The sequence below is a fragment of the Ambystoma mexicanum genome, chromosome 8, assembly GCF_040938575.1.
Source record: "Ambystoma mexicanum isolate Mex_15411 chromosome 8, UKY_AmexF1_1, whole genome shotgun sequence".
Taxonomy (NCBI): domain Eukaryota; kingdom Metazoa; phylum Chordata; class Amphibia; order Caudata; family Ambystomatidae; genus Ambystoma; species Ambystoma mexicanum.
The window spans coordinates 218,866,509-218,892,533 of record NC_090929.1 but is presented as its reverse complement, the minus strand read 5'-3'; the positions used below and the strand labels follow the sequence as shown (position 1 = coordinate 218,892,533).

General features: G+C 46.6%; 1 protein-coding gene across 1 annotated transcript in view; it reads left to right on the top strand.

Annotated features, from left to right (window-relative positions):
* The first annotated feature begins 3,048 nt into the window (after positions 1 to 3,048).
* ADAMTSL2 (ADAMTS like 2) overlaps positions 3,049 to 26,025 on the top strand; it is a 329,265-nt gene continuing 306,288 nt past the window's right edge. The window contains exon 1 of the mRNA XM_069609632.1: positions 3,049 to 3,725. The gene's annotated coding sequence lies outside the window, so the exon portion shown is untranslated. The remainder of the gene's footprint in view (positions 3,726 to 26,025) is intronic.

The following is a 26,025-nucleotide window of genomic DNA, read 5'->3' as shown; positions in this document are numbered from 1 at the left end:
ACGTGGACCCCTTGCTCACTATTCTTAGAGAGGCACAGCTCCTCCCTACTGATGAGGTCCAACCAGACCGAAACACGTGTCTGGGGATGGTGTTGGCACTCTTGTTCAGAGGAGAATTGCCTAGCATTTCGGTGCTGGACTGCCCCAGGGCAGGACAAAGACTGATATGTTTGGGATATTTCTTCTCTGTGAAAGATAGTGAGCTAAAGACTCTGGGTAAGTCACTCGTAACCAGGACTGATGTCTGGCAGAGAGACTCCCAGGACCCCCCTTGTCAACCTGGAAGAATGTTGCCTGACAAAAATATCGCCAATAAATGGCTATTTTTTGCAGGGACATTATTACATTGAACATGTGGGGCACACCCCTGCAACACCAAAAACCTTGTATTTCAAGGGGACCTGGGGACAACCCTGCAACGTCCGCTGCCCTTGACCCCATATACATGGTCACCATATAAATTGTCGCCACAATCTTTTCCCAGCTACATTATATATGACGACCATGCGTATGGGGATAATATTACCTGCTACCATAATGTCAGACAAAAAAGGCAGAACCTCCTAAGGGCTAAGACACTGCCCTCTACTGAAGGTCGCCACAACAGGCACTGAAAAACTGGTGTCGGGGGAGGCCGCCACAACAAGTAATAAAGGGCCAGTGCTGGAGGGCAAATAAAAAAAACAAAAAACTCACTAACCAACACATTAAAATAAAACCAGCGCCGGATTCTCACCTCAATGCAGTCACTCTCAAGCACCAGCAACAGTACCACCTCCGAAGCACCATGGAGCACCGCAGCACACCAGTAAACCAGCCGCCAGCCACCAGCTAGCTGGGCCGTGAGATTAGAGGAAGGGACACAACGACGGCCCTGCAGCATCAAGCCACACCGCCACAGAGTGCAGCCGCTTAAGACACTGACCCGGAGTTGACTTTCCCTATCACGTGACAGGGTGCAAAGCTCAGAATAAGATGGGCATTGGACTGGACTCATGCCCTTAGACAATTGAGCAGGCATAGAGAAAAATAAGGCAACTACTCAGTGCTTTAAGTGGGGTGAGAAATCCAGGGAGGGCTCCAATGACGGGGTGTGACCTAAATTATGGGTGTGTCCTGAAGTGCCTGAGCACAGGACAATAAAAAAGAAAAGTCAAAGAGTTCTTTTTTTTTTAATTGTTTCGCCCTGGGGGTTCCCTTGAGCCATGACGGTGACAAGCCAGTGTCAAATTGCACTGTGCAGTTTCATTGGTGATCAATTCATTTTGTTTCATTCAATCGACTGCTCATCAGCAGCTCTTGAGTTACAATCCCAAGCACGGGATGATATAAACAATTTTCTTTTTTATTGTCACATTCTTTGGATTCCAACCCGAGCGCTGCTGCTGACAAACCAGTGTTGCAGCGCACTGTGCTGTTTCATAGGTGCACAATTTCTTTTGTTTTATACAATAGACTGCAGCCTTATTAGATATTGGCAACTAAATGTAGCGTATGGGTTTGAATTGTCCCTGGCCGCTATCCATCCCAAGCAAGTGAGGGCACTGTATATAAAATTGCAATGGGTATTTTCCCGCTTGCAAGTTTGAGAAGCAAATGGAATGGGAACAACTCGCCAGACTGCCCGCATTGCTTGAATACAACAGAAAGTGTGGCCCATTTTGTTATATTGTGTCCAAGGTATGCTGATGTGAGAAAACAGTATTTGGGAAGGCTGCTTAAGCAATGAGGTGTTGTGACTGCTAGAGGTGCTCTCTCCCCGTTGCCTAGCAAACTTTACAAGCTTGGAGAAGAAGGATGAAGATTGATATTCTGGCTAAATTTGTGTTGATCAACATTGTGTGCACGTATTTCCATGATGGATAATTTGTTCTAATAGATTACTGCGAACATCATACTGCGCTACTAGGCCTTGAATTGATCATTTTACCGCGTCATATGTTGGATTTTATGTATATTTTATTCTGCTGACGATCAGATTTTATTATATATTTTTATTTTTGTATGCACTTTTATCTCTCCTTCCAGCCAAATAAACTAATAAAGAAAGAAACAATAGACTGCTTGACTCGTGTCAAGCAGTCTATGAATGAAACAAACTAAATCTACCACCTAAGTAATAGCATAGTGTGATGCGTCATTAGCTAGGCATCACAGTGTGCATGTTTGAATCTGTTGCATGGAGAGTAAATAAAATAATTGCTGTTGGATCTGTCTGGGGTAATGTGAGCCCGGCTCGATCAATTTTTTGGGAATTTAATTGATATTTGATTTCTATCGCGCTCGTACACAAGTGTTTCTGTGAGACTGCCAGTGCTGAGTCCAGCTAGCCCTGGCCCACTTGAAGTCCTGCAGCTACTTGTCAATGATAACAAACAAACCATTTTTGTATTCCTGTGCGGTTCGTAATTTACTGGATGAGACGTTGCCCCTGATTTGGAGGTGGGCGCAGTTGGTGGGGTTCTGCGCCGTACATGTAGTATGGTCACATTGTGATGTCATAAGCGGCCCCCCACTGCACCTGAGTGCATACCTGGGGGCGAGCTTGAACTTGCATAAGTAATGAGGAAGAGCCATCAGAAAAGTGAAGGTCTCCCTCATTGCGGGAGTGAGGCAACGCTGTGCGGGGCGCTGTGGAGTCATATTAAACAGTCGAATGTACAGTTTTAGTCATAAAGTAGTTTTGTTTGGTTTGAGTAATTATCTGAAAGGTTAACGTAAAGCAAACTGAAATTGTAACATAACGCCGACATAAAATAGATGCTCGTTTCATTTTTATTTTCATCGTTAAATAAAAAATGAATCGCGCATTTATTTCAAGACATTTTTATGTTCACTTTATAGCGAATCACCCCCAAATCACATGAAACTACAGACTCACATAAACTGTACAATAGCTTCCTGGCTCGGGTTGGCATACGCGCTGCAGACGGTCCTCCCTCCTCCCGTTTCCTCTCCTGCAGGGTGGGAGGAGGGGCGCAGGGGCGAGCGAGCACTGGACATTCCCCGCCGTCTGCCTGACAGCTATAAAGCGGGCACTGGGGGAGGATGAGGATAGCGGCAGCCGACGTAGCTCCCGCGCTCCGCAAGTGCTCGAGTGCGCTGCGAGCTGCTCCGTTTGCCCTCAGCACCCGTCGCAGGCGACGAACCCCCTTTGATGCCAACTTCGCTCTCGTGTACCCGCAGCATTGCCCTTATGCCCACAACACATCTGGTAACTCAACAATCTACTGTGGCACAGCATTACCCTGTGCAACGGAACTCCTTCCGTGTCCACATCTCGCGCCCTGTGCCCAAGGCACCTCAGTGTGCCAGCAGCAACAATTGTGTGCCAACACCACCATTAGGTGCAACCCATCCTTAGTGTCCCTGGGCACCCCCCTGTACCCACCCACTGCATCTAGGCTGTGCCCACTGAATCTAATTTATGTACACAAGTGCCCCGGTGGCCAAGTGAATGTTTAGTGTGCCAGTATAGACCCACTGTCTGCCCACGGTACTCGCTCTATGCCGGAGCTTTCCTAAAGTTAGCAATATCCAGCCCGTGCGCCTTATCCCCTGGGTACACCCTAGTTGGCATCTTGCTCGCTTCATCGCCTCCCTCTGGCATAGCTGTCGGGCCGGAATGCACTTTGCCCCTGAGAGCACCTAACGACGTATCATCTCTGCCCACGAAGCCCCCAGGTGCTGCTGCTGTTCGCTGGCTGGACTTTTGGCGCCGACAGGTAAGGGGGCGTCTGTCCATTGCAATGTATTGCAGGGGCTGGGGTTGCGTGCCTGTGTCTTTAGAGAGCTATCAGTTGCAGTGCTTGACAGAGACACTGCATGGAGAATAGTTCTTGTGTACTCGCCATTCATGTGCCGCCATACCTGCTGTATGAAAGGTCGCAGTCCATTCTAATTCTGCGGACAGTGCACACACGGTTCAGCGCCTGCTGAGAGGTTGCAATCCATGCTGGCGCTCTGCAGAGTGCATTCAGAGAGGCGTCTATCTGTTCCAGCGCTCTGCAGAGTCCATCCAGAGAGGCGTCTATCTGTTCCAGCGCTCTGCAGAGTGCATTCAGAGAGGCGTCTATCTGTTCCAGCGCTCTGCAGAGTGCATTCAGAGAGGAGTCTTTCTGTTCCAGCGCTCTGCAGCGTGCATTCAGAGTTGTCTATCCATTCTAGCGCTTTGCAGAGTGCATTCAGAGAGGCGTCTATCCATTCTAGCACTTTGCAGAGTGCATTCAGAGAGGCGTCTATCGCCCCAGTGCTCTGCAGAGTGCATTCAGAGAGGCGTCTATCCATTCCAGTGCTTTGCAGCATGTATTCAAAGATGTGTTTGGGTAGTCCAGTGCTCTGCAGAGTGCAAAGAGAGAGAGGTGTCTATCCATGCTAGTGCTTTGCAGACTGCATACAGAATGGTCTCTGTCCATTCTAGTTCTCTGCAAAGTGCGTACAGAGAGGTGTCTATGCATTACAGTGCCCTGCAGAGTGCAAAGAGAGAGTGGTGTATATCCATTCTAGTGCTTTGCAGAGTGCAAACAGAGAGGCGCCTGTACATTCCAGGGCTCTGCAGAGTACAAAGAGAGACAAGTGCCGTTACATCCCAGCGCTCCGTAGAGTGCATTCAAAGATGTGTTTAGCCATTCCAGTGCTCTGCAGAGTGCAAAGAGAGAGAGAGGTGTCTATCCATTCCAGTGCCCTGCAGAGTGCAAAGAGAGAGAGAGAGAAAGGGAGAGGTGTCTATCCATTGCAGTGTTCCGCAGAGTGATGAAGAGAGACATTGTCTATCCATTCCAAAGCTGTGCAGAGTGCATTGAAATATGTGTTTAGCCATTTCAGTGCTCCCTAGAGTACAAAGAGAGAGAGATGTCTATCCATACCAGTGTTCTGCAGAGTGCAAAGAGTGAGATGTGTCTATCCATTATAGTCCTTTGCAGAGTGCAAAGAGAGAGAGGTGTCTATCCATGCTAGTGCTTTGCAGACTGCAAACAGAATGGTCTCTGTCCATTCTAGTGCTCTGCCAAGTACATACGGAGAGGTGTCTATCCATTACAGTGCCCTGCAGAGTGCAAAGAGAGAGTGGTGTATATCCATTCTAGTGCTTTGCAGAGTGCAAACAGAGAGGCGCCTGTACATTCCAGGGCTCTGCAGAGTACAAAGAGAGACAAGTGCCGTTACATCCCAGCGCTCCGTAGAGTGCATTCAAAGATGTGTTTAGCCATTCCAGTGCTCTGCAGAGTGCAAAGAGAGAGAGAGGTGTCTATCCATTCCAGTGCCCTGCAGAGTGCAAAGAGAGAGAGAGAGAAAGGGAGAGGTGTCTATCCATTGCAGTGTTCCGCAGAGTGATGAAGAGAGACATTGTCTATCCATTCCAAAGCTGTGCAGAGTGCATTGAAATATGTGTTTAGCCATTTCAGTGCTCCCTAGAGTACAAAGAGAGAGAGATGTCTATCCATACCAGTGTTCTGCAGAGTGCAAAGAGTGAGATGTGTCTATCCATTATAGTCCTTTGCAGAGTGCAAAGAGAGAGAGGTGTCTATCCATGCTAGTGCTTTGCAGACTGCAAACAGAATGGTCTCTGTCCATTCTAGTGCTCTGCCAAGTACATACGGAGAGGTGTCTATCCATTACAGTGCCCTGCAGAGTGCAAAGAGAGAGTGGTGTATATCCATTCCAGTGCGTTGCAGAGTGCAAACAGAGAGGCGCCTATACATTCCAGGCTCTGCAGAGTGCAACGAGAGACAGGTGCCGTTCCATCCCAGCGCTCTGCAGAGTGCATTCAAAGATGTGTTAAGTCATTCCAGTGCTCTTCAGAGTGCAACGATAGAAAGGTGTCTATCCATTCCAGTGTTCTGCAGAGTGCAAAGAGAAAGTGGTGTATATCCATTCTTGTGCTTTGCAGAGTACATACAGAGAGACGCCTATCCATTCCAGGCTATGCAGAGTGCAAAGAGAGACATGTGTCCATCCATTCCAGCACTCTGCAGAATGGATTCAAAGATGTATTTAGCCATTCCAGTGCTCTGCAGAGTGCAAAGAGAGAGAGAGGTGTCTATCCATTGCAGTGTTCTGCAGAGTGATTAATAGAGACAGATGTCTATCCATTCCAGAGCTGTGCAGAGTGCATTCAAATATATGTTTAGCCATTTCAGTGCTCCCTAGAGTGCAAAGAGAGAGCAATGTCTATCCATACCAGTGCCCTTCAGAGTGCAAAGAGAGAGAGACAGATGTCTATCCATTCTAGTGCTGTGCGGAGTTCATACAGAGGGAACTATTGATTACATTGCTCTGCTGAGTTCAACGTGAGAGAGAGCTGACTATCGATGCCAGTGTTCTAAACCGTGCAAAGAGAGAAAGAGAGAGAAAGAGAGAGAGAGAGAGAGAGAGAGAGGGAGACAGAGAGAGAGAGAGAGGCAGAGAGAGAATTGTCCATCCATTCCAGTGCTCTGCTGAGTGCGAAGAGAGAGACTTGTCTATCCATTCCAGTGCTTTGCAGAGTGCATACAGAGAGGTGTCCATCCATTCCAGCACTTTGCAGAGTTCATACAGAGAGAACTATCGATTCCATTGCTCTGCTGAGTTGAACTTGAGAGAGAGGTGACAATCCATTCCAGTGTTCTGCAGATTGCAAAGCGAGAGAGAGAGAGAGAGAGAAAGAGAGAGAGTGAGAGAGAGATAATTGTCTATCCATTCCAGGGTTCTGCAGAGTGCAAATCGAGAGGTGTCTATCCATTCCAGTGCGAAGAGAGAGATGTGTCTATCCATTCTCGTGCTTTGCAGAGTACATACAGAGAGGTGTCCATCCATTCCAGTGCTCTGCAGAGTGCAACGAGGGAGAACCTGTATATCCATTCTAGTGCTTTGCAGAGTGCATACAGAGAGGCAATGACTTATTCCAGTCCTTTGTCCATTCTATTCCCACAGACATGCACAGTCTACCCATCGGGGTGTCTATCTAGTTTAATGATGCAGACAGGCATATAGAATGGCACCTGGTGAGATTATCCACTCAATTCCACTGCTTTACAGAGTGCATACAGAGTGGTGTCTATCTATTCTAGTGCTTAGCAGAGTGCACATAGAGGTGTCTATCCATCCTGGTTCTTTGCTGAGTGCACACAGACAGGTATCTATCGATTACAGTGCTGTGTAGAGTGTATACAGAGAGTTATATTCCCATCCCGTTGCAATGCAGAGTGCAGGCAGAAGTGTGCCTTTCGATTGCAGTGCTTTACGGATCGCATACAGAGGGGTGTCTATCCATCCCAGTGCTTCGCAGAGTGCACTCATAGAGGTGTCTATCCATCCCACTGTTATGCAGAGTACACACAGAGAGGTGTCTTTGCATTCCAGTGCTTTTCAGAATGCATAGAGAGAGGCTTATTTCAATTTCAGTTCTTTGCAGAGTGTTTGCAAAGGTGTGTCTATCCATCCCAGTGCTATATAGAGTGCATACATAGTTATCCCTCCGTCTGCAGAGTGGTAACAGAGAGGTGTCTGTCAGTTCCAATGTTTTGCAGAGAGCATACAAAGAGGTGCATATCCTTCTGAGTGCTATACAGAGTGCATAAAGAAAAGGGTCTTTCAATCCCAGTGCTAGGCAGAGTGCATACCAAATGGCGTTTTTCCATGCCAGCACTTTGCAAAATAAATGCATACAAAGAGGCATCTCTTCACCCCAATGCTTTGTATAGTGCACGCAGAGAGGTACCTACCCACTCCAGTGCTTTCCATGGTGCATCTTGAGAGTTGTATGTCCACCCCAGTGTTTTGCAGAGTGCATAAAGGTGTCTTTCCATGACAGTGCTTTGTAGAATGCATACAAATGGGTGTCTTGCTAGGAGGGGGGGGCTAAGGGGGCTATAGCCCCTGATCTTTTGGTTGTAGCCCCAGATAGAATCTCAGGAGCTACAGCCAAAAGGCTAGCTAGCCCCCAGTCCCAACAGTTCCGACATCAACTTAGCCCCTGGTCTTTTCCAGACCTAGCAACTCCCCTGCAGAGCGCACTTTATACGACGCTGTGCCTGCAATGATGTGCCTTTCTACACCAGGGTATGACGTGCAGGGTACTATAGCTGTAAAGTAGGCATTTACAAAAAAATGTTTTATTGAGATTTTCAAGCGTCATAACAATAAAGGGATAATGGTCCACGCCAACGCTCAGAGTGCACGTGGGCATGTACTACTGTTCGTGAGATGTCTTTTAACGTCAATGCATCACAGAGTGCACACAGAATGGTACTGTGGCTGCAAATTGAAGCGTATTCATTGTGTTGCTTTAGTAAGTGAATGCAGAAGGGGTCTCTGTCTGCAGAGAGGTGCGTATCCACTTGTCTGCCTCAAAGAGTGCACAGAGGAAGGTACTTCTTCTGCAGGGAGGCACTTATCCACTTCAATGCTCAGCAGAGCCCATGCAAAAAGGAGCCAGCTCTATAGATGAGTGCTTATCTTCTTCAGTGCGCTACAGAGTGCCGGTATTGTGTCTTCAAAAATGTGCTTATCATGATGAATGCTTTAGAGAATGCAGGCAGAACTGTGATGTGGGCACAGCGTTGCATATCCACTCACTGCAATGCAGAGACTTAGGGAGGAAGGATAGCTCTAGGGCAATGCGTTTGTCTTAGAAGCAATGCAACTCAACAGAGGTTCGGATCCAGATCCCGGCTAAGAAACCACTAGCATTATAAAAGAACCATAATAATGCAGAAGTGTCAGATATAGCAGAGATTAACCACTGAAATCAATTCTTTACTCAATGATAGCCATTTGTCTGCAGATATATCAGAGTGTGTTTGCCGGCATGTGCTCAAATAAGGGCTCAGGTAGAGCACATACAGATAACTGTCCATTAGGAGGCCTGCGCCAGACCGGTTCTATGTTTGCGAAGATATGCCTATACACTACCTGAGAGGGCCGGCAGAATGTTTCTGTGTGTGTATGTGGATGGTTATGGGCTCTCTGAGAGAAATGGTTCTATTTATTTTGTATGTGCACATTCGAAGGCCACGTTTCTGCAGAAATGGTTAACTATACATTCAAATGTTTTGTAGGCAACATGTACAAGGCTTCTGTGTGTGTGGAGGGATGGTCTTGGATTTCGTTCCCTAGAGAAAACCTATCAGTGTTTTGTGGCTGCAGAAAGGCACCTTCAGTCATTTGTCTCGGGAGGACAGCTCAGGGGCAACGCGCTCCCCTTGGAAGCAAGACGAGACGGCCCGCGCTTAGAAACCTCTGGGTATTAAGTGCGTTATAAATAACTTGTTATACACAATCACAGACTGCAGAAGGTGAGGGGGTGTTGCTAGGTCTGGAAAAGATCTGGTGCTATGCTAATTTTGAGACTGTCGGGACTGGGGGCTAGCTAGCCTTTTCGGTTGTAACCCCTAAGCATCTATCCGGGGCAACAACCAAAAGACCCGGGCCTATAGCCCCCTCAGCCCACCCACCCCCCACCTAGCAACGCCTCTGGTCTCATGCGAAGGCGAGTGCCATGTACATTGACATTATTTAGGCCGTGCACACTGGAGGATTCTGTTTTTTGCAGAGAGGTGCTTTTGCAGAATGTACACAGCAAGCTTCGGTGCATTCAGAGGGATGACTGTGTAGTGCACATCGAAGTGGTTGATGGCTGCAGAACGTATTCCCATGCATTCATGTGCAGGGAAACCCCATCGTGCATTATTGGGTTTGCCAAAACATTGCATTGAAGAGGTAGCATGAGGTTTCTTCATCCATCAAAAGAGGCAGTGTTATGAAATGAGAAGGGAGGTCGTTTCTAAGTCCAAAGAGGTAGCCACCGCTGACATTCTGCTGACAATGTATGCAGAAATTGAGGCTCTAGCGGAGCCAACAATAGCCCACAGGTTAAGCACTTGGTTCTAACAAAGGGGCGAGGCTGCACAGTGTAAGTGTGAATGCAATCAGGCTCCACCACCCCTTTTATTCTTCTGAGGTTGATGCATAGAGTCACATTGAATTGGGCCATAGCAGCTATTAGTAGAGTATTTAAAAGTGAGTGAAATCTGCCATGGATCGCTATATGGAAACTTGATACTAGACATACTGCTTCAGATCTGATCAGGACAATCGCTAACAATGTAATCAAGTCTTGTGTGACCATGAACACTCATTGTGTGGCTCTCCAGATGTTCTGTACTACCACTCCAATGACCCTTCACCACTAGCTATTAATGGTGTTCATACCTCCCCTAAAGTGACCAGCAAAATATCACAGTTCACAGGTCAAAAATGTGGTCTGGCCCGAAATGTCATGGGTCACTTTTTGGGATGCAAATCTGCACCTCTAAACCCCCACGCTGCTTCTCGTTGCCTCCTTTCCCGTATATCGTACCACCCGAAAGGTGTAAAAGGGTTAAACACATGGGGTAGCCAGGCCCCCCGGAGGGCAATAAAATATGTTGTAGGGGTATCCGGTCATTACATCGAATACAAAGCACAGACAGACCATACCATTGAAAAAAATGTATCGAAAAGAAAACCATTGAATGCATTTTTTTCAATGATAAAGGGTTTAGTTTAGTTAAAATGTGTTTTAATGATTTAAAAAGGTGGTTTGGGGGAACCCCCATTTAAAAATAAATGCATTCATTTTTTTTTTTAGATTTTCTTTTGTCAATGATATGATTGTCGATGGTTTGGTTGCCGATGCAATCACTAGGAACCGCTGTAGTCCATGTGGCGGAGGTCATGAGCTTGTCCTCCCTCTCAGTGCCCTACTATTTCTCCCCTATCGGAACTCCAACTTTTCGAGACAAAACACATGAAATGTTCTAAAAGTTAGACTCAAACCACCCAAACCTCTGGTGGTTCAAGGTTTGCACAAGCCAAGCCACTCATCCTTACTAACTATTCTGGCTAGGGCTGGTGGGAGTTGAAGTGCAAAATAACTGAATGGTCTCAACATGCCTTAATGTGGTAGACCAAGAATAATGTCATACTAAATGTATGGTCCAGTCACATGTAATCAATTCATCAATCCCAAGAAAGTATCTATATTTAAAATCCCTATTGACTAAAACCAAATAAAGTGCAATTACAGGAGTCAATTCTCACCAACCGTATTAATAACTATTGATCTTTTTACCTAATACTATTTTTATGAGTCAGGTAATGCAAGACCAATGGTGTTTTGAATTATCATCGATGATCTACTTGCAAGTGTCTGTATTAAGATGTATTGTACTGCTGCATCTAGAATCCTGTGGCTCTCGATATTCTCTTGAATGTATCATAGTTACATGCACCATAGGTTCAACTTAATTTCTAGAGCATTTGCACATGCAGAGTATGATTCACAAAAAAATCACCAGGCGCAACTCTTAGTTACTCCTGGAGACAGAGTCTATTCCTTTCACAAAGAAGGCACATGTTCTAACCCTGACTTACTGGAGTGAGTCAGGACCAGCGAGTCAGGGGTGAGTCCTAGTCATTTCTTTGTGAATCGAACAACCTCCTTCCAGGAGAATGTCAAAAGTATGTCATAAGTATTAAAAATAAATTATTTGTGAATCAGCCCACATATGGGCCACATTGCATGTTTGGCGGTGTGGGAAAAAAAGTGGCAGTAATTTAGTTACTGCTACTTTTCCTGCACCAACACATTAACATTGTTGGCAGATTTACTGCCAGCAAAATTACCGTACAGTAAATCCACTGTTTTTTTTAACATAAGTGGTGAATTGACCTGCAGTTTGTTGCTAGAAGTAAATGTTTCACTTATCTTCCAAAAAGCAGCAAATTTACCATCCAGTAACTCCACCAGCGGTATAAAACTGGGGAATTACCACTACTTTTAATCCTGTGGTAACTCCACGGGACCAAGTGGCAGTAACAGTAATTGAGTTTGGCAGTACTTCGGCGGATTTACTACCAAAATGCTGCCAAACTCTTAATGAGGTCCATAGATCTTATTCCAATTCTTAGACTCTTCCCACCACAGCTCAAGCTTCTGTTTAGTCAATTCTTCCTACAAGGAAAGGTCTGTTGTTGTTGAACTCCCTCAGAGACAAATGACAATTTCCAAGGTGCAGGATTTTATTACAATCCAAGTATCCAATGGGACCACACCCACTCTGGAAGATAATAATATCCTTCTTATGAGCTGTTATTCTAAAGAGGTAAACACTGTTACTGTTACTACTATACCCTTATAGACAGAAGCAGGGTTCACTGTGGGATAATGACCCACACCTCAGTTCATAAGTTGGGAAAGAGTCATTATCCAGTGATAATGACACCTCCCAAGGTCTATAAGGCAATTAGCACATAGTGGTAATAGCAATATATGTTTTGGAGTTTTCATGGTGAAATACAAACGCTACTTTAATAGGGAGTAAATAGACGAACAAATGTGTTTTTTTAAATTGTGTTGTATTTAAACAAGTTTGTCTTCTTAGGTTAAGCATTTAAATTACCAATCTCGTTATATTGTAGCAGGTTTGACATGAACATGCATTAGGTGTCATGTAAAAGTAAACAATTTCTCTATAAGAAAGTGAAAGCATCCAGATTTACATTTTGACTTTGATGTGTTTAATGGTATGTTACAGGAAACAAAACCAAAGAAAATATCCTCCCAGAGAGGAAGTGTCTTGTTGAAAAAATCTTGCCTCAAAGTTGCATTATTGTTTCCCTATTTGCTTTTGAATGCAGAATGTTCAAAATGCAGTCAATACCAGAAATGTTTGACTGCACTCTGAACATTCTCATTTGCTGGGAGGAGGTCAATAATGATCCCCAAATGCTAATAATAGTTCAGAATGGTTTTAATTAGAGCTCTTTTTTCATACAATATTTAACCAGGCATTGTGTATGTTTCCCGAGTTTTAGGACAAAGCATCAGCACCCTATTGTTATTAAATGCGCTATGCCACTGTGGGCGCATTTAATAACAAAAGGGCGCCTGCCACACCTTCTCCCACTAGGCCAGCTCGGGGGAGCGCTTGCAAGACTCCCCTGAGCTGGAGTGGCAGTGGGCTAATAGCGCCCTAGGGGACATGATGCCCCGGGCATACTCCCGGACTGCCCTGCCCAATGACTGGCCCTGCCTTAGACCACCAGCCGCGAAACCCGGTCAATTTCTGTCATGTCAATACTGATATCGACAGCCCGCTCAGTTCATTACCTGTCCTCTACAAGAGACTTCAGACAGCACATTTCTACTAACCCCTTCTCTACGAAGCCACAGGCATATTCATCTCCTTAACTATTATCTCACTAAGAAACAAAATTATTCAATTATATTTCCTTGCTCTTTCAAAGGCACAGTACAGACAGGTTCAGTGATTTACCTGTCTTTTCCCAGAGCCACACACAGAGCCAGGTCCTGTTTACCCTCTCCGAAATAGCACAACAGTTCAATTGCGTATATATCCTCTCTCACTGCGATAGACAGGTTGGTTCAGCCCCTTAACTGTCCGCTCACCAAAGCAAAGTCTAGTGCAGCTCCTTGCATATCCTCTCCTAGGTGCACACCATGTCAGTTAATTGACTGTTCTACCTTAGCAGCACAGGGATGTTAAGTCCCTTTCACGTATACTCCCCATTCCAAAATGCACAGTGGGGTCTGTGTCCATATCTGTCTTTACAGGGGCACTGCATGTCCATTTCTTAACAAGTTCATTCGAGAGGCACAGTCATTTTCAATTTCTTGACAAACGTTTCTCAGCCCCACCAGTTAAGTACCTGTCCTGTTTTCTCCCAAAAGAACGAGCTGTTTTTTCCTCCACTGTTCCTTTCCCTCCACACAGACAAAGAACTTAACTTCCATAACTGTCCACAATTATTCTCACAGGCAGGCGCACTTTCTTATCTATAGTCTCTGAGTCACAGATGAACAGGTTGTGCAGTTTCTTTTCTGCCTACTACAATAATATTCAGTTCAGTTTTTAACCTGTTCTCAATTAATGACAATGGCAAGTCAACTTCTTACCTCACCTTTCTCAGATGCACAGACAGGTTTGGTGCCTTCCATTTCCCCTTAAAGTATAGGCAGCTGAGACCGATGCCTGTCTTCTCCCATAGTATTATGGCATTCTAGTACCTAATAGGTCCCCCCTTGAAGTCACATGTGGTGCTGTTCCTTTTCGATCCTTTCCCAGAGCACAAGCATGGCCATTCCTCAGGCCTGTTACCAGAATAGAAAAAGACACTTTCTGCTTTTACTCTATCCTCTGCTATACACAGATTTATTCAACAATGCCCCCTCCCATAACCATGGTGGGGTAGAGGGTATTGTCCTTAGTTGACCCCTTGCAGAGACACAAACCACATAAGTTACTGAACTGTCCTCTCCATGAGGAACAGGCAGGTCCAAATCCTCACCTGTCCTCTACAAAGGGCACAGCATGTATTATTCCATACCTCTGTTCTGCTCATATTAGCCTTACAGGCAGGTCCACTTCCTCACCTGTACTCTGTGTAACAGTTTATTGAGAGATCACCCTCAACACAGGGAGTTCCTTTGCCCCCCACTCAAGGTGTCAAGCAATAAACTGTTTAATGGATTCTTTTCTTCAGCCCTACTTCAGGCGCTTGTCATGCCCCTTGGTTCCCCCTCATGAACTACCAATAAGCCAAGAACCAGGCCAGTGTACAGGAAATATATAAGTAATAGCAATCACACTGAACTACACCCACCACCTTCTTTGTGGCTCACGATTAACATTGTGTTGCTCAAATCAATTACACAAACTACTTTAAGAAAACACAAATAACAATTCTTTACTATCTACAAATCTCACTTCAAGAAATAATTAAACTGATCAATAACCAAAACATGTATAAATGTAGTATGGTGCAATTTTGATTTTCCTGTGGGCTTAAAAGGCTAGCTGGGTTACAAGAATGGTACAAATACATATGGCAATTATAATTTCACCCACACTTTTGGTTTAAAATAAACCCAGGGTGATTTAGCTGTAGTTTTTCAGACCCCACCTACTTTGGCTTGTGTTGGGGAAATCAGACAGAAAAATGGTAATGATTTGATGAATCCTCCAGTGAAAGGCCTGTGTTAGGGGAAAGTTGGAAAAAAAGATTGGACTGATTTATTAACAAAGACACCCCTCTTCCATAAAGAAGTCAGTGTCAACAGGACAAAAAGGATTACCTATTTAAATTATAGGCTATAGTTTTTAATCGTACACTGGGAAGTGAGCTTTGTTTATTTCAAATTTTAACAGAAATCACCCTGTAATTTTCCAACAAATGGGGAATTAATTACATTTATATTTTTAGTTAAATAGGCTAAGGATCTACACAGTTACCCCCTGCTCCCGCCCACTATAAAGCGGAAGTGTTTAGGGCAAGCAGACTGCCCACCTTTCGATTTCCCAGGGCTTAGTTCTACTTACATTGAACACCTATGTTTAAAGTTCAGGACAGCCAGCTGCATGCCAGGACCCTCTGGGAAAATAGGGCATGGGTCTGGGCACTCCACTCTCAATGATGGCCTCCTGCTCTCCACCATAGGGCCCAGTCAGGTCGTAGGCCTTTCTGTAAATAGACAGGTGCACCCAGATGCAGTCTCCGCAATCTCCTCTGATATTCCATGCAGCTGTCAAATGGTAAGTTTCAGCATCCCTCCTGATGGTAAATTACCACTGCTCTAACCTCCTCCTCCTAGTGCAGTCCACCTTGTATAGCAGCAATGACTTCACCAATTTTACAATCTTGGGGAAGTACCCTGCAAGATATCACTCAAATAGGATTGGACAGTTACCCTTCTCTCTCCTCCCAAACCCAGCCTCCCAGTCAGGATTGGTTTAGGGGTCTGGAACAGACATATGACATCTTAATTTACAAGCCCCATTTGTTGTCATGTGAAATGTTTGCAAAAATTTAGTTACGCAGCAAAACTTTATACTTTTACTAATAACTGCCATAATATCCATCTTTTCTGATTCCACCAATCACAGGGAATTAGCTAAGACAGAAGCCAGGTCCGTACCATTCTGCACTGCTGTGTTGCACTTTTCTGCCATTTTCACAAAAAGCATAGCAGTTATGAATATGTCATTTGATACCCATATTCCTAATTGTACCCTCCACCCGGTCACTAACTTTCACATTTGGAACATTTTCAGATCAGCCAGAAACACATCTTAGATGGCAATTATAGTTCCTTGAGTAACAGGTGGATGCCTTGTATATCTCCAAAATAGCCTAGACATGACCTAATAAATGGTCCATAAATGAAGAAAATCTGCCTTATGTTTGCTGGGAAAAAGCCCTAAATTATAATAGTCCTTTTAAATTAATTGCAAATCTTCATGTGGGACAAATGACAACTCTCCTGCCTTCAGGTCACATGTTCTCACTGGGTAAGCCTGTTACCAGAGATTGTATTATTCTCTTTGTGTTTGGAGCTTGCTCTTTGAAGTTGGTTGCCTGTTTGTAGTTGTATCCCCCGATCTTCACAACTTTTAGTCATGTTCCAGCCAAGGGGAACTTTTCCTGCAGTAACTGCCTTCATAGCCAGCAAGTCTGGGGAACACCAGGGTTTCCACATCTTTAGCAGGACACACTTTAGAGCAGCTGTAATTAGATGGGGGATTTCAGCCTTCCAGTTGGGAAGTTTGTGGTGACATGCATCCAACAGCTAGCAAAAGGATTTGCCTTGGGCTGACATTTTTCCATGGAAAACAAAGTGTGTCTTCAAATGCCACTGGTATTTTGTATGCAAAACATAATAAACATTACATTTTTGCAACACCCACTATGTCTTTTTCTCTGACATGTGTCCTCTTAGTAGTGGTACTATTTTCATATTTAAACTGTATATCCACATGCCTAGCCATTTTTGTGACAGTATTTAAAAATCTTGTTTTTTATGTGAAAGGGACCTTCAATTTTTCTTCTTGCTTTTTGAATTAAAATGCTGCTTTTCCTTGGGTAATGACAGTTAGGCCTTTTTCTCAGTGTTTATTTGCAATCACACATGCAAAGCCCTCTTCTGTGTCAGTATTGAAAATTCTATTCCTGCTTTTCATGTGAAAGGGACTTCAGATTGGGTCTTTGAATGCACCCCACATTTGCAAGGGACACATACATGTTTTATTCCATACCTCTATTCTACTCCTATTAGCCTTACAGGCAGGTCCAGTTCCTCACCTGTCCTCTGCAAGGGGCACATGCTTGCTTTATTCCATACCTCTATTCTACTCCTATTAGCCTTACAGGCACGTTCAGTTTCTTACCCTGTCTGTCAAAGAGGCCCAGAGAGTTTCAGCTACTACTATCCACTCTTGACATTCACATGAATATTAAGGTCGCTAGATACCCTATCCCAAAATTAAAGACAGGTGCACGTCCTTCTGTATTGTGAAAATGTGCCTTCTGTATACAATCGGATAGTTTGTCAAGTGCATGTTTGTAATGGTGGCAGTCAGTTGATCCAGCACGCAGCACCATGGCTTTAGTGAAAAGCATTTGGTGTGCAAAAGGAGAGGTCTTCTACATCACAAGGAATGTTGGCAAAGGGTGCAGTGGTCAGAGGTACACTGACCTGCAAGTGTGCGGAGCAGGTCTATGGAGAAGCAATGAGACAAGGTTGTGCATCATGGGCTCTGTGAAGGTGTGGCACAGAACCACTTGACAGTAGCAGCAAGGCAGCAACCAAAATCCATGCCGATGAAGAGACTGTGGCAATGCATATGCTATGTTAAAGGTTCTTATCCCCTGCACTGTTGCCACCTGTGTTGTTTCTTGGCGTTCTGAGAGATCTGTAAAGCGAGGGGTTAGGGGGTAACTTAGTCGGACTGAGTGGGAGATAAGAGGAAGAGAGCTGTGATGTGCTAGGTGTATTTTACGGTTGGTGCAGTGAAGTGCGTGTGGTTTGTTGTGCTGTAGAGATATGGTTGTGTTTAGTTCAGAGTTTGAGAGGGGTATGCCAAAGGATACTTTTTTTAGTAGAGTTGATTAGTGGCAGTACCCTATCCTACCATATCCTACTCCCTCATAATAAAGATGAGAGCTTGAAGCACCAAAGAGGTGCAATCCACTGGGTAGAGTAAGCACTCTGGAGTGAGCCTTGATGTGGGAATCAAAAAATTAGAGCAGACCAAGAGATGGGGAAAGATGCAGAGAAAGCAAAGAGTAAAGAGACAGGGTCAAGTTGCAGAGTGCGAGAAACAACCCGATGCCACAAGCAACATTATATAGAAATGCTGCATGCTGAAACTTTGAGTATGAGTTTCTGTATTGCACTGTAACAACCACAGTGGAGAGTGCCACTACCTGCTCGAATTTTGAGTGTGAGGACTTAAAGCATATTGTGAAAGCCACAATGAAAAGACATGCTTCGTGTTTGAGAATGGAGAGAACGCGACTTCTAGTTGCGAACGCTCCTGCGCAAAGCTCTATTTGTTAGTCATGTAGTCCTTAATCATATGTGCGAGGTCACAGGTTTGTAGAGGTGAAACCCACACCTCTTGGTAGGTATAGAAAGACAGTCCTGGCTACCTCGCAATGGGTTAATTTGAAAATAATGTATATATATTTATTCCCATGCTAAGTGCGGTTGGTACAGTATTGCACACGCAAATTTGAGGACTGAAGATTGCGACCCTACAGGACATCTCCAACCCCAAAGGGGCTGGAGTTGGGGCAACATGTCCATACGTTAATCTCATACCTTGAATTCATAAAGACCCTTCAAGATCAAAACACGTGTTGGCTGACCACCACAAGACTATGAGTCTACACTGTAATAAAAATCTCACTGTACCAACCGCACTTAGCGTGGGAATCAATTTATATACACAATTTTCAAATTAACCCATTGCGAGTTAACCAGGGCTGTCTTCCTATATCTTCCTGTTTCAACATAGAAGTTAATATCAGAGAATACATTGAGAAAGCCACAGTGAAAAAGAAATGTAGCATTTTGTAGCTTTGCCAGGAAGTTCCTAGAGCGCATTGAAAACATTACAGTGAAAGACACGCGGCATTCTGGAACTTATAGTGGAAGTTCTAGAGCACATCAAGGACAGAAGCCTGCAATTGTTTGACCTCAAAAATGTAAAAGTGGACTGTTCGGTTGTGGCAATTTTATTGCCCTATCAAAATAGATACATACTTTGATAGAGAGAAAATAGCAATGGAGGGGTGAGAGAAGGGGGAGGGGACGTTTTCAGGGCAGTCAGAAAGGGTGCATAGGGGGATCCGCCATTTTTAGCAGGGGGGAGGAATAATTTAATCGTCTTGATTGAAATGTCATGCACAAACCGTCCACTGTTAAAATGTGGTAGGTGACACGACATATAACCAAGAAAACCACATTTTCATGACTCTTTTGACTCGAACTTAAAATTGAATTCCTGTAGTGTATCGAAAAGCATCTTTTGAAAAGACACTTTGGATACTGGAATTTAGGGAGTTTCAAAGACATATGGAAGCTCTTACAATGAGCCAACCCAATACACTAGATCTCGTTTCTAAATTCCTAATGCTTCTTTAGAAAGAGACATTGAAGGAATACAAGAAATGCAGGGTAAGGGAGCCAGAGCTCGCAACACTTTTTGAAAAACAGGCACTGACGGATAGCAATGCATGTAGGAAGTGGGAATAAGAACAATTAATGCATAGTAAGGAAGAGACATTGAAACAGTGCAACGCATACTGGGATTTCAAGTTGAAAATATTAAAACAGCTTGAGAAAGTGATCTCCATCGAAAACTCGAACCGGAGCAGACAATTTATGTTCTGTTACAAAGCTTTCATACTCACCAAATCACCTCTATAGTGATCTTCGATTGCATTGGTTGACCAAGTGTCAGACCTGAGAATTCACCAAACATTTGCAAAAATAAAGTCTTGTTTAACTTCCACCTCTGTGGACAAGCCTTCATGTTGTCAAGTCTGTCAGAAAAGCCTCTGCCATAACGACTGACAGGGCAGCTCATTCAAGGACCTACCTCTGCTACATGCACGGTCAGATCACCTCTTTACCTCGTCTGTCACACTGGCAAAGGCACGCTTACTCCACTACTGACTCTCTCAAATAACCACTGACAGGGCTGCTCATTTAATGACCTGCCTCTGCTAGAGGCAGTGGCATTTCACCTCTTTACCTGGTCTCTAACACAGGCAAAAGCACACTTTCTCCACTACCCACTCTCTCCCATAACCACTGACAGTGCGGGGCAGCTCACCTCCTTTCCTCATCTATCAGACCAACAGAGGCACGCTTACTCCACTACTGACTCTCTGCCATATCCACTGACAGTGCGGCTCATATAATGACCTGGCTCTGATAGAAGCAGGGGCAGATTACCTGTGTACATCATCTATCACACAGGCAAAGGCACGCTTACTCCACTAGCGACTCGTTTCCATTCCCAGAAGTAGGCTGATTCACTACCATACCACTCTTCCACCAGAGGTGCAGGCTTGCTTATTTTCCTTCATATCTTGTAACAGTAAGACTGGCAGGTTGTTTTATATCCTTGGCAAAACGTACTTGCTGGTTTATTTTCCAACATAAACACCACCATTTTCACAGGCAGGTTCGTTCAAGTAAAAAGCCAACTCCTACCAGATGTACAGGCATGCTTTTTTCCCAAGATACCCACTACCATCCTCACATGCAGGTTGGTTTAGTTCCCAATCTGTTTGTTCACCGAAGGACAAACATGCTTCTTTCCCACTGTAACGATATATATAGAGAGACCACGCTTAACATGGGCAGTTCTTCACTCCCTATTCAAGATGGCTTAGAGCACATTAATTTTTTTAGTTCATCTATCCTTGTCTGTGACTCGTATAGAGGCACATAGATCCCTCTCCCTGTGCCAACACGAGGCAAGAACCAGGTTGGGGTACAGAAGAAAATATATGTATTTAAATTATAGGTTCAATTAATATTTGCCTTAAATGATTAACATGCCACTTTCTCTCTGGCACAAATCAACGCTTCAGTACAAAACATACTTTTCGAAGGGATTGGGTCCTCCGACGTATTCCATATCTATGAGAGTATTCACCACAGCTGTGCTGCTTCGGTAAATCTTCGGCGTCTGCGTCCTGCGTCAATGACGTCGATACGCCACCCTCGAGGACCTCCTCCGATGACCGACGTCACTGGATGTTATAAGTAGCACGCACGACGCCCGTAGCCTCAGTTCCGTTTTTTCCGCAAACGTGTTCGCTTCGGAGATCTCGGCGCGCCTCGACTTTTTGGAGTTCCTGATCTTTCTCGGTTCTTCTCGTGAAGATGTCTACCTCGTCTTCCACACCGCGCCGGGCTTTAAGAAGTGCAGGGTCCGAGATGTCGGTAACGGACTCGCACGACGCCTGCCTCTGGTGCCTCGGGGAGGCCCATGACACGGATGACTTTGTCGACTGCCAGTCTCTCACGTCCAAAGCCTTGCGGGAGCGCAAGAAGAAGTTATCGGTAGGTAAGGTGTCCAAAGCCATGGAAGTTGAGGTCTGGGGGGCTTTCGACGGATGATTCGGGGGGCGACTCTCCGCGTCGTCGTCGGAAGTCCAGTGGGTCTTGGTCCCAGAGTCGGTCCCGCCACTCCTCTGCCTCTTCGAGGCACTCCCGGAAGCACCGTCATCGGTTGCCTTCCCCGTCCTCATCCGAGGACTCCGCCCGTCGGCGGGTCGCTTACCCCACCAAGCATGCAACGCCAGAGGAATGAGCTTCCTTCGGGAAGAAAATGTTGGCGATTCTCGAATCACAGGGCACTGGTCTGTCCGCGCCTCCGAGTGGGGTCGGTCGTGATCGGTCGAGAGACACCGCTCGCACGCCTTTGTGCTTGGGTGGTCGGCACGATTCCTGGGAGAGGTCCCGCTCGGAAAAGGGGAATCGTTCTCGTCATGCCCGTTCCAGGTCCCGGTCCTCGATGCGCTCGAGACCGTGTGCACCTGTGGTGTCTTCGAGGAAGACGTTGATGCCGGCGGCGCCAAGGTCGTCGACAGACTCTTTTGAGGCCCCGCCTCCGAAGAAGCCGTCAACGCCATCGGCGCCCAGGCTGTCGAGGGACACGCTAGGGGCTCCGGCCTCGAGGACTGTGTTGACGCCATCGATGCTGTCAGTGCTGCGTTTGGCGCTGACGCCGATTCACTCGACGCCCTCGACGCCTTTCGAAGCTGTTTTGACGGGGGTTCCCCAGGGCTCGGTGGAACCACCTAGAAAGACTCTGGCCAAGGTAAAGCATGGCTTTGTTCCACATTCTGTGCCTTCTTACCGCCAGCTTGAGTTTATTTCAGAGGTGGATGAGGGCTCTGATGATGGCATGGTTCCGGATACAGTGCCAGACGAGATTCTCTCGGGCCATAGCCAATTTGAGGATCTGCGGCAGTACCTGCACGATGCCAGTGGCCTGGACACCTCTCCGGAGGTGGAGTTTTGTAGGCCTGAGCCTGGCACTCATGCCGACTCCTCGTACCAGCGCCTTATGTCCAGGGTCACCGAGTACTTGGGATGGTCTGCTCCCCCAGGGGAATTTCTTCAGGATGACTTTACGGATATCCTCGACCAAGGTCCACCAACTGATCCAGTACTGCCGTTCCATATGGCTCTACAGAGGAGGGTGGCGGCTGCTTGGACTGCTCCGGAGAGACTCCCGGCAGTGGGCAAGTCTTTGCTGCGAAAATACCGCCCAGCCAGTAGCAACCCCTGCTACTTGACCAAGCACCCCACTCCAGAGAGTTTGGTGGTGCAGGCGGCTACGGCCCCGGCAAAGCAGGCATCGTATCTTACCATCCCTCCTGATAGGGACAACAAGTGTTTTGTCGGCTGGGCGAAGAAAGTGTTTTCTTCAGGGTGTATGGCGCTTCAGGCAGCCAACTCCGTATGTGCCTTGTCACGTTTCACGCACACTCTGTGGAACTGTGTTTCCTTAGCGGCTGAACATATTCCTGAAGGGGACGAACGGGATGGTTTCCTTGCCATGTGTGAGGCCGTTCAGTCGGGTTTGGACATGGCAGATTGCCTCACCCGGTCCATGGCGGCGAGCACCGTGATACGCAGGTTTGCGTGGTTGCAGAAGTCGGGGTTTGCTCCTGATGTGCAGGCCCAGCTCCACAACATGCCCTTTGATGGGGAACATCTTTTTGGCAGCAAGGCTGACGAGAGCCTTGAGAGGTTGCAGACCTCCAAAGCTGCAGTGAAGTCATTGGGCACTGCAGTTCGCCAGCCTCCGCCTTTTCATCCTAGGGGACAGCAATGGAGGTGAGGTTCCTTTCGTTATTACTCATCCTTTGGTAAAGCGAGTGGAGCTGCCAGTCAAAGGGACCACCATAGGAGTGCCAGAGGTGGAAAACAAGGTACTCGAGGTGCCAAGGCCACTCGGGCTGTTGCCTCTTTGCCTTCAGGCAACGCCACAGCCGCTTCAGCTCAGTCATGAGGCCATGTCCCATGGTTCGCCGGTTGGGGGAAGGCTGGCGCAGCATCTTGCAGAGTGGGGCGCCATTACTTCAGATGTGTGGGTTCTGGAGATCATAACCCACGCTACTGTCTTCCTTTCCGGCAGAGGCCTCAAGACAATCCACCGGGGAATCTCTCTTTGAAGAGTCCAGATCCGCTTCTTGCGCAGGAAATTCAATCCCTGCTGGAGAAAGGCGCCATAGAACTGGTGCCTGTAGCGGAGAGGAACAAGGGATGGTATTCCCCTTATTTTTTGATTTCCAAGAAAGACGGGGGTTTGAGACCGATCATGGACTTGCGCGGTTTGAACAAACTCCTCAGGAAAGCCAAGTTCAAGATGGTTACTCTCTCTCAAGTCCTCCAGGCCCTTCAACTTCAGGACTGGTTGGTGTCTCTTGACCTCAAGGACGCTTATTTTCATTTGCCGATACATCCAAAGCACAAGAAGTACCTGAGGTTCGCGGTTGGCGACTTGCACTTTCAGTTTCGGGTCCTGCCGTTCAGATTGACCTTCGCCCCAAGGGTCTTCACCAAGCTCATGGTAGTGGTGGCAGCGCACCTCAGGAAAGGGGGGATTCACGTCTTCCCCTACCTGGACGATTGGTTGATCAGGGCGCGCTCTCCCGAGCAAGTCCTGGATCATCTGTCAGTCACCTGCCACCCCCTCCAGAAGCTGGGCTTCTCCCTCAACTTAAAGAAGTCCAATTTGACACCAACTCAAAGGCTCCAGTACATCGGAGCAGTGCTCGACACGTCCCTGGGGCAGTGTTTTCCTCCCCAGGTGAGGGCTCATCACATTCAGCAGATAGTGCACAAGTTTCAGCTTGCCCAGAGTCTCCCAGCATTCGAGTTCTTGAGATTGCTCGGCCTCATGGCATCCTGCATTCTTCTGGTGCCAGAGGCCAGGTTGCGGATGAGATCTTTGCAATGGACACTCAAGCTCCAGTGGTCTCAGTCCTCTGGCAGGATGTCGGACCCTGTTCAGGTGACGTCCTCGGTCGCCCAGGACCTTCTGTGGTGGGCCGTCGAAGACAATCTGATGAAGGGGGCTCCATTTTGGCTACCTTGGCCGGAGGTGACAATCGTGATGGACACATCCCTCACGGGATGGGGAGCTCATGCCAAGAGTTGACAGTCAGCGATCGTTGGTCTCCGTCAGAGTCCAGACTCCATATCAATCTGTTGGAGCTGAGGGCCATCAGGCTAGCCCTGAAGGCTTTTTTGGCGACTGTGCGAGGGAAGAATGTCCTGATCCTGATGGACAACACGGTTGCCATGCACTACCTCAACAAAAAGGGGGGGCAGGGTCACTTCCTCTGTGCAGGGAGGCGATGCAGCTCTGGTTCTGGGCAATCCAGCAGGAAGTTTCGATCTCGGCAGTTCATCTGACCGGAGACGAAAACGAGGCAGCGGACGCTTTGAGCAGGCAGAGCGCGATCTCTCACGAGTGGGAGTTGGCTCAGGAGATTCTCCTGTAGATCTTCTCCATTTGGGGGACCCCTCAAGTGGATCTCTTCACCTCCAGTGTCAACCAGAAGTGCGAGAGGTTCTGCTCGAGGGAATTTCTTCCAAAAGGAGCCTTAGGAGACACGTTCCTGGTGGAGTGGTCATTCCCACTGCTGTACGCGTTTCCTCCAGTCCCCGTCATCCCGCAAGTACTGCTGAGGTTACGGAGGTTCGGTTCCCGGATGATCCTCATTGCTCTGGCGTGGGCCCAGAGGACGTGGTACCTGGACCTTCTGGTCCATCTGCCCTCCACGTCGTCTTCCCTACTGAGACAATCTGCTCTCACGGGAGGGGGTCAGGTTCTCCATCCAGAGGTAAGATTCCTCAACCTTCACACTTGGTTTCTGACAGGTTGAGGTATAAGGATTGGGACCTGCCTGAAGACGTGATGGAGGTGTTGCTTTCGGCAAAACGGCCAGCAACAATGTCCCTGTACCGTTGCTGTTGGCGTAAGTTCTGCGACTGGTGCAGGGTTAAGAATGTGGATCCTTTTGCATGTGACATTCCCATGGTTCTGTCTTTTTTGCTTTCTTTGGCCCACAGGGGCTTCCAAGTGGGTACCATTAAAGGTTACCTGGCAGCACTGTCCATATTTAAGTGCTCGTCTGAAGAGTGTTCCTATTTTACAATTCCTTTAATTTCTCAGTTTCTGAAAGGGCTCACTAATGTGTTCCCTCCGTCACCTTTCCAGGTGCCCGGTTGGGATTTTAACCTTGTTCTCAAGTTTCTGATGGGTGCTCCATTTGAGCCTTTGCATTCATGCCCTTTGAGACTGTTAACTCTTAAAATTGTATTTTTGGTTGCGGTCACTTCCGCTCGCAGAGTGAGTGAGTTACAGGCACTTTCAGTTAAGCCACCCCTCACTGTGTTTCATAAGGACAGGGTTGTCCTTAGAGTTTGTCCTTCCTTTCTTCTGAAGGTGGTGTCGGAATTTCATTTAGGCCAGAAGGTTGTTCTTCCGGCGTTTTATCCTCCTCCGCATCCTGGTAAGGAAGAGGAGAGGCTCCATAGGCTTGATCCTAGGAGAGCGTTAAGCTTTTATATTTCACCCATGTCCAGGGTCAGAGTGGACGATCAACTCGTCATTGGTTACGCTGGAAAGCGTTTGGGACAAGCTGTGATGAAACAGACTTTGTCTC